The sequence below is a fragment of the Ambystoma mexicanum genome, chromosome 4p (genome assembly GCF_040938575.1).
Source record: "Ambystoma mexicanum isolate Mex_15411 chromosome 4p, UKY_AmexF1_1, whole genome shotgun sequence".
Taxonomy (NCBI): domain Eukaryota; kingdom Metazoa; phylum Chordata; class Amphibia; order Caudata; family Ambystomatidae; genus Ambystoma; species Ambystoma mexicanum.
The window spans coordinates 306832752-306846651 of record NC_090927.1 but is presented as its reverse complement, the minus strand read 5'-3'; the positions used below and the strand labels follow the sequence as shown (position 1 = coordinate 306846651).

Sequence of the window (13900 nt, the reverse complement as noted above, 5' to 3'; positions counted from 1 at the left end):
ACTCCCAGTCCACTACGAACGCGTCTCCTAGAGCTCCTCTCGGGGGAAATTCCCTTGAGCAAAATCTGTCGCACTTCCTGTTGATACTGGTGGCGAACAGATCCACTTGAGGGGTTCCCCAAAGGGCGAAGATCTCTTGAAGGACTTTCTGAGCTATCTCGCATTCGTGGGAGACTGTGTTCTGCCTGCTCAGAGCGTCCGCTGTCAAGTTCTTCTCTCCGGGTAGGTGAATTGCCGATAGAGAGATTCCTTCCTGAATTGCCCAAAACCAGAGCTGCATCGCCTCTCTGCACAGTGGCAGTGACCCTACGCCTCCTCTTTTGTTGAGGTAGTGCATGGCCACTGTATTGTCCGTCATTATCAGGACGTTTCTCCCCCGTACAGACGGCAGAAAAGCCTTCAGTGCCAGTCTGATGGCTCTCAGCTCCAACAGGTTGATGTGTAGTCTGGACTCCGATGGAGACCAACGACCGCTGATGGTCAAGTCGTTGGCATGGGCTCCCCACCCCGTGAGTGAGGCGTCTGTGACTACTGTTATCTCCGGCCATGGTTGCCAAAACAGTTCTCCTTTCAAGATGTTCTCTGGAGAGGCCCACCATATAAGGTCGTGGGCTACCTTGTCCGGAATCCGGAGGAGATCTGTCATCCTCCCTGAGAATTGTGACCAATGAGTCCTCAGTGCCCACTGAAGGGATCTCATTCTCAGGCGGGCCTCTGGCACAAGGAATATGCAGGATGCCATGAGGCCTAGCAACCTCAAAAAGTCATAGGCTGGGAGACGTTGGGCATTTTGAAACCTGGTGACCATCTGCAGAATATCTTGAGCCCTCACCTCTGGTGGCGAGGCTTTTCCCAGGGACGTGTCCAGGACTGCTCCAATGAATTGGAGTCTCTGTGATGGTATCATCTGTGACTTCTTTAAATTGAGGGAGAAGCCCAGCCTGTGAAGGGAGTGGCAGACATAATCTAGTTGGATCCGAGCTTGTTCCGAAGAAACTGCTCTGATCAACCAATCGTCCAGGTAGGGGTAGACGTGAATCCCTTCCCTCCTTAGACTTGCAGCCACAACCGACATTAGCTTGGTGAAGACCCTCGGGGCGGAGGTCAGCCCAAATGGCAGAACTCGAAATTGATAATGAGAGTTGCCAATTGTGAACCTCAGGTACTTCCTGTGCTTGGGATGGATAGGCACATGGAAATAAGCATCCTGAAGGTCCAGAGATACCAACCAGTCCTGAAGCTGGAGGGCCTGAAGGATCTGAGAGAGGGCTACCATCTTGAACTTGTCCTTCCTGAGTAACTTGTTAAATTCTCGTAAGTCCAGGATGGGTCTCAGTCCTCCGTCTTTCTTTGGTATGAGAAAGTAGGGGGAGTACCAGCCCTTGTTCCTGTCCGCTACAGGTACCGGTTCTATGGCACCTTTCTCTAGCAGGTCTACAACTTCCTGCAAGAGGAGCGGATCCGGCACTTTCAGAGGGCTGTTCCCCGGTGGATGTCTCTGAGGGATGCGTAGAAAAGGCAGGCAGTAACCTTGGGCAACTGTCTCCAATGCCCAAGCATCTGACGTAATAGCCTGCCATTCCGTCAGATGGTGAGTTAACCTGCCCCCTACAGGTGTCTTGTGATGGGAGACCTCAGAGTGGTTTGAGAGCGGCTGATGCAGTTGCCGAAGGTAAAGCGGCTCCTGCTCCTGCTGATGCAGCTTTCTTTCCTTTACCCCGTCCACCACGGGTAAATTTTCCTGGTCTCTTTGAGTCGGTCGTCCTCTGCCTCTTCCATATGAGGAATAATAGCGAAAGGACCTTCCTCTCCAAGAGGATCCTGAGGGACAAAAATTAGTTTGTCGGATAGCAGCTCCTAGTGACTTAGCTGCTGCTTTAGATGTTTGTAGTTTTTCCAAACTGTCATCCGCCTTTTTACCAAATAGGGAAGAACCGTCAAAGGGCATATTTAAAAGTCTGGCCTGTACGTCAGAAGCAAAGCCGGACTTTCTCAACCACGCATGCCTGCGGATTGTGGTGCTTGCCGCCATGGCCCTGCTGATACTGTCAGCAGAATCAATGCCAGTTTGAAGGGACTCACACATTGCATCTTTACCATCTCTGATGATATTTAAAAATGCGTCCCTTTCTTCTCCTTCCGGAATGCAGTCAGCCGCCGATGAAGCACACTCCCAAAGGGTGTGGCTGAACCTAGCGAGCGTACAAGTTGCATTAATAGATTTTAAAGCCATGCTACAGGCTGAGAAGACTTTCTTAGCCATGGCATCATATTTTTTATCATCCTATCCTGAGGAGCAGTAGGGTAAGCAGAAGTACTGCCTGATGAAGTTGCAGCCTGGACCACAAGACTCTCTGGAGTAGGGTGCTTAGATAGGTATTCAGGGTCAGCAGCAGATACTCTATATTTCGCTGACAACTTCTTGTTAACCGCAGGGACAACTTCAGGAGTTTCCCAGTTAGTCAAAATCTTTCTTTGTAAAGCAGAATGAAAGGGAACCACAGGATCCTCCTGTGGACCTTTATCCAGAATATCTGTGAGGTCATCCTGTTGAAAAACAGGTGAAGGCGCAGACCAACCCATGAACTCCATAATTCTAGACATTAGGGTTCTATAAGGGGTATCAGCATGTTCCCCTGGGTCTGGTTTGACAAATTCCACTTCTGGCAAAGTGTCTAGGCCACTTGCTTCCTGTAATGCATCCTGAAGGTCTTTCAACCTTCTTTCCTCAGAGGCAAAAGTCTCTGGTTCAGGTAATGTGGTCCTCTGCAGCCCAAAAGGCCTTTCCTGATCAGAATCTTCCCTTTCTTCAAAAATTGAAGTTAAGGGGGGGATGCTCTGGTCTGTGAAATGGTATAAAACCCATCTCTAAGGCAGAGGGAGCCATCATCAGTGGCCTTGAAAAGGTTGATGTCGTCGACGCCGATGTAAAAATCCTTGAAGGCGCCGACAAAGGCGTCGAGAAAACTGGAAGAGGCCTCGATGAACTCGAGAGGATTGGAATCCTGCTCGAGGAGGTCGACGACATTCTCGACGTCGTGTCAGAGGCTCTCGAAGTAACCGTTGGCTGTGGAGTAGCCGTGCGTCTTTCTTTTATCGGCGTCGATGTCGGCGTCGATGCCGGCGTCGACTCGATCGACGGATGCGTCGAAGAACCCTTCGATAACGGCGTCGATGGCGCCGATCTATGCTTCGAAGGGGCTTTCGACGATGGCGTCGAAGATGCTTTACTTCCCGATGGCTAATGGCGCTTTCGGGTCGACTCTTTCGCCGGGTGCTTCGACTCGCAGCGTTTAGATTTTTTGGGCTTTTCACCCGGGGTATCACCCTCAGCTGACTTCGAGGGGGACGACGCCGCTTTCTCAAAGACGCTTAGCATCTTTTTTCTGAATTCCTCCCACTCAGCCTGACAGCTGTGTTTAGTGGGGCAATTTACTCTTTCAGGGGAACTAGAAGACGACGATAAAGGGGATCTTCTTCATCTTTTTTTCGAGTGTCTAGACCTCGACGAGTGGTGGGAGCCACTTCGAGACCTAGACCGAGAATGCTTTCGACGGTGAGGAGACGAATGTCTCGACTCTACCGTGGAAACTTTCGAGGAAGTTAAAATTGACTTACCTCTCTCGAGCTTCCCCTTACGCTCCTTCAAGGCTTTCGCCATCATGGATAGGCATTCCTCACACTCCGAACACTGGTGTTCGATTCCCAGACACCACAAACAGATCCTGTGAGGATCCGTCAATGACATTTTCTTCCCAGTCTCGGCATTTTTTGAAACCGGACCGAGGAGTCGTCGGGTCGGAGGAGGAAGCCATCGAGTACGAGTCGGTTTTCTCGAGTAAATATGAATATATATCGACTGATGAACTGAGCAACGGTATTCCGAGGCACATGAAGCCAGAAAAACGGAACTGAGCAACGGACGCTGCGCGTGGCTATTTATAGGCATGATGACGTCGGCGTCGATACGGTGGCCGTCGAGGAGCACCTACTCGACGGACGTCGACGCACAGCGCCCTCTACTGGGAAAAAAAATTTCCGAGGCCAGCAAGCTGGAGATACAAATATCATAGATAAGAAATACGTCGGAGGACACAATCCCTTCGAATGTTACATTGGGTTACTAATTGTGTAAAGCTGGTGAAGCCCACACAAGCTTACACCCCAAAACCAATGTACGGTAATAAAATCCCCATAACAACAAAATGGGGTGCTTAAAGAGCACCCCTGTCCCAGGAGCTAAATGGGCTACCATGGGACTATATACTCTAAAAGGGTTGCAGTGGCAGCGAGGATTCAGTACAGGTCCCGTCCACGTTCTTCTGTATAAGGGGCATACAAATGTCCAATTAATAAATAGAATAGTCACATAAATAGATCTAAGATCCCGAAAAATAATGGGAAAAAAAGCAAACAGTTTGAGGATCTCTAATGAGGCAAAGCAGGGCTCACAACAATTGAATTCTGTCCAACAGCAGGATTACCAATCCTGTTTATAGCATTTCAGACAGGATAATTTACAGGGAGACACATATGACAAGCAGGAGCAAAACAAACTTCCTTCACACAGCCGAAAAATGAGTCGTAGCACAATGTTGGTCACCTCAACGTATCCATGAGCCTCCAGTGGTATCTGGCTCAGGTGGGCATTTAAGTGTGTGTGTCCATTCCATTTCTTATATCTTTACTGAGAGTGCCAACTGCAGGATGCAACTGGTGTGACCAAACGGTACTGCAATTTCAATCCATGGGCATCTGCTCAAAACTGGCTGTTTCTTATCACCGACATGTCACATTTTAAAGTACATTACAAGGGGTTTGGAATGAGAGGTGGTCTACCAGTCTTGGTTAAGTCCACCACCAACACTCCCACAAGCATCGGGGTGGAGGGGGATTACAAGCCCTGTTAGGCGTGGGAGTATGGATAACTCACAAGTCAAAACTTTTTTCACTCATCCAATGGTCCCCCCATCCCACATTCACAACAGTGCATCCATCAGATAAGCGCACCCATACATCGATATGCACACACATACATACACCCAACTGATCACAGTTGTTAGGGCACAATTCTATTGTTGGCGTTTCTGCTATCACATTTAATAGGACCCCAAAGGTTTTTGCTTTTTTTCCCCTTTCTTGGATATTTGACCTCATTTATTTTGTCAGAGGAAAATCTACTCAAGTCAGCCTACCACTGTAGCCCTTTCCTGATGGGGATGTCCTTTGGTAGCCTATATGGCTTCTATGTCAAGGTTGCTTTTTAAGCACCCCAATCAGGCCCCAAGTTCATTATATCGAATGCATGGAACCGATGGAGTGCACGGAACGGATAAAATGTTTGGTACCAATAAAGTGCATGGAGCAGATGGAGTCCATGGAATGGATTGAGCGCATGGAATGATAGGAACAAATGGAGTGGATGGAACGATAGAGTGGATGTTACGGAAGGAACTGATGGAGTGCATAAAATGGAGGGCGATCATGGAACGGATGGAATGCATGAGGCAGATAAAGTGCATGGAAATTACGAGTACATAGAACCGATGGAGTGCATGTGACGGATGAAGTGCATGAGACGGATGGAGTGCATCGGACGGAGTGCATGGAACTAATGGAGCGGATGGTGCAGATGGAGCGGATGGGGCAGATGGGGCAGATGGGGCAGATGGGGCAGATGGAGCGGATGGGGCAGATGGAACGATCAAATCGAGATGGCGGAACTGATGGAGTGGATAGAAGAGATGGAATGGGCCAAACCGATAGAGTGGGCAGAACCGGATGGAGATGGCCTACTGAAAACCACCATATCACATCAACACGCTTACTCTCTTCTATACACCACCACTCAACTCGAACACAGCGATACTATGACACATTCGGTATAGCTGTTCTCATACCAATACCTGCCACATACTCCCCATCACCCTAACTAAACACAGCTGGCTGCACACCCGCCAGCCTAGGTGTTCTCCTCAGGCCTAACGCAGCCAGAATCAGTCTGGGTATCACCCTGCCAGAACGAACACATACTCCTGATCTCCCAACCACCACTCCTACCGCTAAGAAGCAGCTATCAGATGAGTGCCACACCAGCTGCACACATATCCGGTGCTCACACGCACCTTATGACTCTCTCTCTCTCTCTCTCTCTCTCTCTCTCTCTCTCTCTCTCTCTCTCTCTCTCTCTCTCTCTCTCTCTCTCTCTCTAGTGACTTGAACTATGGTTCCCGAGGGCGTTCAACCTACCAGCACCTTGAGATCATACCAATGATACATAAGGTGCTATATAAATGCAACATAACATAACACCCTACAATGGTAGCCATTGGCGGTACTAGTGCGTTTTTTAAGTCCTACTCTCAGCCATTTTGTTTGGCCCATCCCCTTGTTTGTAGGAAGCCTGAGGCAAGCATAAATGGCGTTGAGAACACATGTGCTCACTCTGAACCCAGTATTTTACCCTTAGTAGTGGTTTGAACTGTTTCAGACTAGTCCCTAGTCCCAGGCAGTCCCAACACAAACTGTATGGGTGGACCAGAGTGTTTGATGATGTTTAGGACTACACTGATTAGCTGGTTGCCACAACCTTTGTGAGCCTGCCTGGTGTGTGATCGGAGGGCTGAATGAGGCCGGCCATGAGTGAATGGGTATATCTATTGGAGACACCGTGCATTCCTCAAGTCTGCCGATATTTACCTGAATTCTGGGAAGACTTGCCATAAAGATGGGATGTTGAATCTGGGCCCGGTCTCCAATGTCCTTGGCTTTGGTTTCTGTTAGGGAGAATTCTCTTACAAGGCTAATTTCCCAAACCTAGTGAGTCCCCCAGCAGCTTTGCTGGATTTTTGGGGTTTGTTTTTTTTCTCCTGCTAAGAGTGAGACTCTTTTCCTCCCACTCTTAGGCATGATTTGAGGTATGTCTTTGACTTATTGTGTGCTTATGAGCTATGGGGTCTTTTTACTCCATAGGGTATCATCTGTTTTAGTGTATGTGTTACACAGCACCCTCAGTGCAGTAACACAGGGGTGTCAGTGACCCCCAAACACAGACTCCATACCCTGGGACTGACTACTGTCTCCCAGGGCATGTAAAGTCACCATTGGCTATACTGGTCCAAAATTGTGAACAGAACCAGTAGAAACCATCATATTGTGGAAGTACTGGAAGGGGTTAATTCGATTGCTCCTGGGTCTGTTTCCAAGGGGGCACTGTCCAGTACTGGTGGCAGTGGTTACCACGCAAAATATTCCACCGGAATATTTCCTATGGGATTTTCCCATTGATTTTAAACGCACCACTTTTTGGTGCAATGTTAAAGATACCGCTGGTTTATTTATTTAATACAAAATCACCAGTTGGGTCTTTTCGCCAGAACTCTTTTCCAAAATGGCGTTTGTGTCCGTCTCTAACTCCAACCAAGGTCGGTCCCTTTGTTCCACTTTTTGGCGGGCTTCTCCACAGAAGCCCTCCAACTGGTGCCACTCTGTCAGGGTTCCACAGGATGTGTGGGTGGGGGAATTGGCACCCTGGACTGAGTTGCCTTAGCAACTCAAGTCACACTCTGTTCTGATTGGCCCAGTGGTGAGCCGCCCGGCTCACCACTTAGCATGTATGAGTGACAGCTAGGCTGTTGAATGGGGGTTTTTCTGCATAAAAGCATTGCTTTGGGGACTGGAACTTCAGAAGTCGCCACAGGACCTAAGAAATCCAAAGAGGGGAGAAGCTGAGCCATCTGCAACAACGACACCACCGGTGGAACCCTTCTGCAACGACCTCACCACTTTCCCGACGACAAGAGAAGAGTCTTCTCCCTTTGAGCTGGTGGGGACAACCAGTTCGCCATTCGCCTTCCAGGACGTCCCTTGGTCGAATCGCCAGTGCCAAGCACCCCGGTGGCTGGATAGCCAAGCTTCACCACTGTGACCGCGAATAAAAGGAACGCACCTTTTTTTTACGGAACAAACTCCGCGGCTGGTCTCTTCCCTGGGCAGTGCAACGACTCCAGTTTCCTCCTCGACGAGATCTTCTCTTCCCCTGGTCGAAACCACGAACTGCACCAGCTGCAAGGAACAACTGCCACCGTTGGAGCTTCCTCACTCTTTAAGGTACTGTGTTCCGCCTGGCCTCCCTTTCTGCGGATTGCTAAAGGTGACCCTTAAATCCTTGGCTTTCCAACTGGGTTGGCCCCCAGACCTTCTAACTTTATCTTTCCCATCAAACCAACCTCCTTTAAACATTTCTGCAAAGACTTGAGTGCTTTTTAAACTGTGTGATCTTGCGCACATTTCGTCTTGTTCCATTTAAAGTGGGCCTGGCCTATAAACTTTGGCTCTACAGTAGACTCTGCCTTCACTAACTTGCTGTGGTCTTAGAAAAGTGTTGGGAACGGTTTAATTTTCTTGACCTGCCTTTTTCTCTCCCTTTAACTTAATTATTGGAGTGCCATCTAAGTTACCCACTCACATCTATTTGTACAAATAGTGGTGTTTTGACCTAGACTTGTCTAATAATTATTAAGGGAGGTGTGTATACTTTATCTGACTGTGTTTGAACTTGCTTGGATTTAGAGTGCTTAGTGTATTTCCTAAAGTGTGTGTTAAATAAATAATTATATACTTTTGATACCAAGCTCTGGTCAGTGTTTGCTTGCTCTACTGTGTTTTTAGCCCTATTGTGTATCCTCTGTATACTGCCCTACTCATCTTGAGAGAAGTCTGACTGCTCAGCCACAGCTACCAGGTAAATCTGGGTGGTGCGGACTGCTACCAATTGGGTTTACTGCTTACTCCTGTAGTCTTAATCTTTTTGCAGTGTTCCCTAAGGGAACTGCACAGTATTCTGCCTAACACTGGTGTACAGCGGTGGGATTTGTACTGAGTATACATTATAGAGTGCTTCTGATACTTTGGTGCAACTAACCATAAAGCTTAGCACTAGAAAAGTTTATTTTCTAATAAGTCAACTATGGAAAGTTACAGCCAGGGGTCTCTTACTGCAAATACAGCTGATTGTTTAAGAGCCCGTTGTAGACATAAGAATCTCCCTGTAAAAGGCAAGAACATAGAATTGATAGAAAGATTGTTAGAAAACCAAAGTCTGGGTAGTGGTTCAGAGGAGCCTACCTCCCCAGCAAATGTAGACAACAGTAATGAAGCTAATATGAATCAAAGTTTTGATAGTAATGTTGTAGAGTTGGAAGAGGAAGGTGAGGCCAATGTAACTGTACCCACTGGCCCTCTGCCTGCTCTAGCACCTCAAGCTATGTCTACTGGACCTTTGTCAGGTCCCACATTAAGTCCATCATTCATTGAACTGGAAGAAATGAGGCTTGAATTAGAGTTCAAAAGAATTAGTGCCCAATCTGAACAAAAGCACCAAGAACTAAGGCTCAGAGAAATGGAGCTCAAACATGAGCTAGAGATGAAGAAATTGTCTGTGGAAAATGCTTCTCTCCCCGGTTTCTCTCGGAGTTCCAGTCCTAAAAGACCACGGATGCCTAAAGAGATTGTGAGTATGTATGAACCTAAGTTGGATGTGTTGGATTTGTTGGCTATGTTTGAGTATAATCATGGGCTCCAGGACATCACAGGGAATCAGTTGCTTCCTTGGTTGTTCTCTAGGCTCCCCCCTGTTGCATCTGATGTGGTAATGGAGTTGGGGGAGGCGGATAGGATGGACTATGAATGTGTGAAGCTAGCTTTAATAGCTAGATTTGGGAAGACCCCTTCCCAGTACCTTAAGAGGTTTAGGACCCTCAAAAAGCATGATGGTACCCCTTGGGCTACCTGGGTGAGTGAAAGTTTGAAGAACTTAGAGGGATGGATTAAGGGTTACAGAGCTAACACTTATGAGGGAATGAAGAATCTTGTGATGTTGGAGTTAGTTTATGATGTCTGTTCTCCTGAGCTCAGACAGCACTTGGCTGATTCAAGGGAAATAGATTCCAAGAAGCTAGCTAAGGCTGCTGACTTGTGGGTTGCCAACAGGGCTACTCACAAGGATTATGGGCAACTCAGAAAAAGGATGAGGGGCAACAGCCTAAAAAGGACTCCAAAGAGAAATCCAATAATTCCAGTTCCAAAGAGGGCCCCAAACCAGAAGGAGGTCAGAACAAGTGACCATTCATGAAGGCATTTGGGAAATGCTGTTTGTGGCTCTACTGACCATGTGAAAGGGGATCCCAGATGTAAGGGTAAACCTTCAGGGGTCCACACTGTCTCCTTAGCGTTCGCTCCAGAGGAGGAAGTACAAATGGCAAGTGGAAACTTTCTATTATTGGCTGATGAACCCATGGGAGTCTCAGCCAGTGTTTCTTTAGTGTCCCTGGGGTTGTGGGAACAACGGAATCTAGATATATATAATTCTATCCCAGATAATACTAAAGAGTATTATAAGGACAGTGTCCAAGTGAATGGTCAGGAGGCCACTGAGGCCAGCATAACTGTGGTGGATGAATCTTTTTTCAAGGCAGAGGATGTTGCTAAGGCACCCACACGCCTCACCAAGTTAGCTGGAGGGCCTGTGCAGATGCTTCCCCAGTTACCAGTTCTCATCCAGTGCACTGATATGACTGTGAAGATACCTGTCAGTGTACAATGTGAGGTACCAGGAAGGGTTCTGTTGGGAAATGACCTGAAAACTCTTGGGAGTAGTGTCACATACCCCCAGACCTCCTAGTAAAAGGTTACAGGAGCTAACCAGACCTGCAAGGGAGAAAACCATGAGAGGTTCTCCCAAGGAGATGATGAGAAAAGAAATCACTCCTACTCCACTGGAGCTACTTCCTGCTATATCTGAGCAACCAGAAGCAAAGGGGAAACCCAAGACTTCTAGAAGGAAACCAGCAGCAAACACTCCAGTGCTTCCAACTAGGACTTCCCCTAGGTTGTCCAAAGTTACACCTGTAACTCCACCTCCAGCTGAGGCTGAGAGGGAGGTACAACCCTGTGTGGTTGAACTAGACTCTGAAGAGACAGAGCTAGTAGAAGGCCAAGAACTTATTGGAGATCCGGATCCTGTTGACCATCCTGAGCTGCAGTCTTTACTGGCAGAAGGTGGACCCAACAGGGAAGACTTCAGTAAGGGACAAAGAGAATGTCCAACTCTGCAAGGTCTTCGCCACCAGGCAGCTTCTCAGGCTGATGGGCAAGAGCCTGGGAAGTATAGGTTGCACTGGGAAGATCGCCTCTTCTACAGTGAACCGACTGAGTCTGCACCTGGAGACTACAAGCGACTGGTAGTGCCTCAAGAAAACAGACTCCAGTTCTTGCAACTAGCCCCTGAGATTCCTTTGGCTGGTCACTTGAGTTTCAAGAAGACCAAAAAAAGGCTCTCTCTCTACTTTTATTGGCCAAAAATGGGGGCTGAGGTAGATAAGTTCTGCAAGAGCTGCCACACTTCTGGTAAGAGTGGTTCCAAGAATGTGGCACCTTTAGTGCCTCTCCCAGTAGTGGGAGTCCCATTTGAGAGGGTCGGAATCAACATTGTTGGTCCCCTTGATTCTCCAACCTACTCAGGCAACAGGTTTATCCTTGTTGTAGTAGACCATGCTACTAGGTACCCTGAGGCAATTCCTATGAGGACTGTTACGGCACAAGCTGTGGCTAAGGCCCTCCTTGGTATTTTTACCAGGATTGGGTTTCCTAAGGTGGTAATCTCTGACAGGGGGTCACATTTTATGTCCCACTACATGAAGGCCATGTGGAAAAAAACTGTGGAGTTACCTACAAGTTCTCAACCGCCTACCACACTCAGACAAATGGATTGGTTAAAAGGTTTAATAGGACCATGAAGAGCATGATAGGTGCTTTAGAAGAACCCCTTAAGAGAAAGTGAGATCTTCTACTGCCATGCCTTCTCTTTGCTTATAGAGAAGTCCCTCGGGAGGGAGTAGGTTATAGTCCCTTTGAGCTTCTTTATGGCCATCCAGTCAGAGGTCCATTGGCCCTGATTAAAGAGGGTTTGGAGAGTGCTCCTTCCCCCAAGCCAGTCAGAGTGGCCGACTACGTGATAGGACTCCGGAGCAGAATGTCACAGATGATGCCCCAAGCTAGTGATAACCTGAAGGCTGGTCAAGCTTTGGTCAAGCATTGGCATGATCAAAAGGCTAACATGGTTGAGTTCGCTCAAGACCAGCTAGTTCTCGTTATGATACCAACAAGGCAGAGGGCTTTGCAGGACAAATGGATGGGACCCTTCAAGGTTGTGGGAAAACCTGGAGAGGTGAACTATCTGGTGGACTTGGGCAATACCAAGGAGGCTCCCAGAGGCTTCCACACCAACACACTGAAGGATTATGTCTCTAGGCCTGAAGTAGGAGCTTTGCTTCTAGCTTCAGCAGAAGAGGAAGAAGAGAGTGAACCTCCCCCTGATCTCCTCAGAGGCTTACCTTTTGATGAAAACATTGAAGGAGTTAATCTCTCTTCAAATCCGACACCTGAGCAACAAGGGGAGTGCAAATCTATGTTAAATCAGTTTGCCTCCCTGTTCTCACTTTCACCAGGCTTGACCCCTTGGGGCCAGCATGACATACTCACTGGTGACTGTCTGCCTGTAAAAAGCAGAGGGTACAGAATGTCAGAGAATGTAAGAACCCACATCAAAGGAGAGGTCAGCAAGATGCTTGACCTCGGGGTAATAGAGCCCTCTACTAGTCCATGGTCTAGCCCAGTTGTGTTAGTACCAAAGGCAGGATCCAAAGAGTTGAGATTCTGTGTGGACTATAGAGCTCTTAATGCAGTCACCAAGACTGATGCCCATCCTTTGCCAAGGACAGATGAGTTGGTGGATAGACTTGGTTCAGCCATGTACCTCAGCACATTTGATCTGACGTCAGGCTATTGGCAAATAGCCCTGACAGACCATGCCAACGAGAAAACTGCATTTTCTACCCCAGTTGGCTTATACCAATTTAAGGTTATTCCTTTTGGACTGAAGAATGCACCTGCTACATTCCAAAGGATGGTAAATCAGGTTCTGATTGGGATGGAGGACTTCTGCATGGCATACTTGGATGACATTGCAGTGTTCAGCCAATCCTGGGAAGAGCATGTTGACCACCTAGGACATGTTTTGCAGGCTCTTGAGAAGGCCAGTCCGACCATAAAGGCAAGTAAATGCCAGATTGGACAGAGTTAAGTGGTCTACTTTGGACATGAGGTAGGAGGTGGAGAAATAAGGCCTTTGCCCAGTAAGATTGAAGCTGTGCAAAATTGGACAACACCTACTACTCAGACCTAGGTGAGAGCCTTCTTAGGTCTCACTGGGTAATACAGGAATTTCATAGAGAACTATGGGACCATAGCCTCTCCACTGAATGTGATCTCCTCTCCTAAGTTCCCTAAAAAGGTCAGATGGAATGAGGAGTGCAATCAGGCCTTTGAAAACCTGAAGAAAGCCCTTTGTCAAGCTCCAGTACTAAGAGCTCCTGACTACCACCAAACTTTCATTGTACAGACAGATGCTTCAAATGCAGGTATAGGTGCAGTCCTTAGTCAACTGGATGGGAAAGGTAGGGAGCACCCCATTTGCTTCATCAGTAGAAAACTGAAGGAACCTGAGACAAGGTGGGCAACCATTGAAAGAGAGTGTTTTGCTATTGCGTGGGCTCTGAAGAAGTTTAGGCCATACTTGTATGGTTCTACTTTTGTTATTCAGACCGACCACCAACTCTTGAGATGGTTGATGCAAATGAAAGGGGAGAACCCAAAACTATTGAGATGGTCAATCTGCCTCCAGGGGTTTGATTTCACCATTGAGCACAGGTCAGGGTGTCACCACCAAAATGCTGATGGTCTCTCTAGGATGTTTGTAACCGACTAGAGGTATGAGATTCATCCAGGAGTGGATTCAATCCTCCTGTCCCTTAGTATGGGGGGGTGGGGTGTTAGGGAGAAT

At 47.8% G+C, this 13900-nt stretch overlaps 1 protein-coding gene across 1 annotated transcript in view; it reads right to left on the bottom strand.

Moving 5' to 3' along the window:
- The window catches only part of LOC138453224 (WD repeat and coiled-coil-containing protein-like), a 252142-nt gene that overhangs the window by 37646 nt on the left and 200596 nt on the right, over positions 1-13900 (bottom strand). The gene's annotated exons all lie outside the window — the stretch shown is intronic.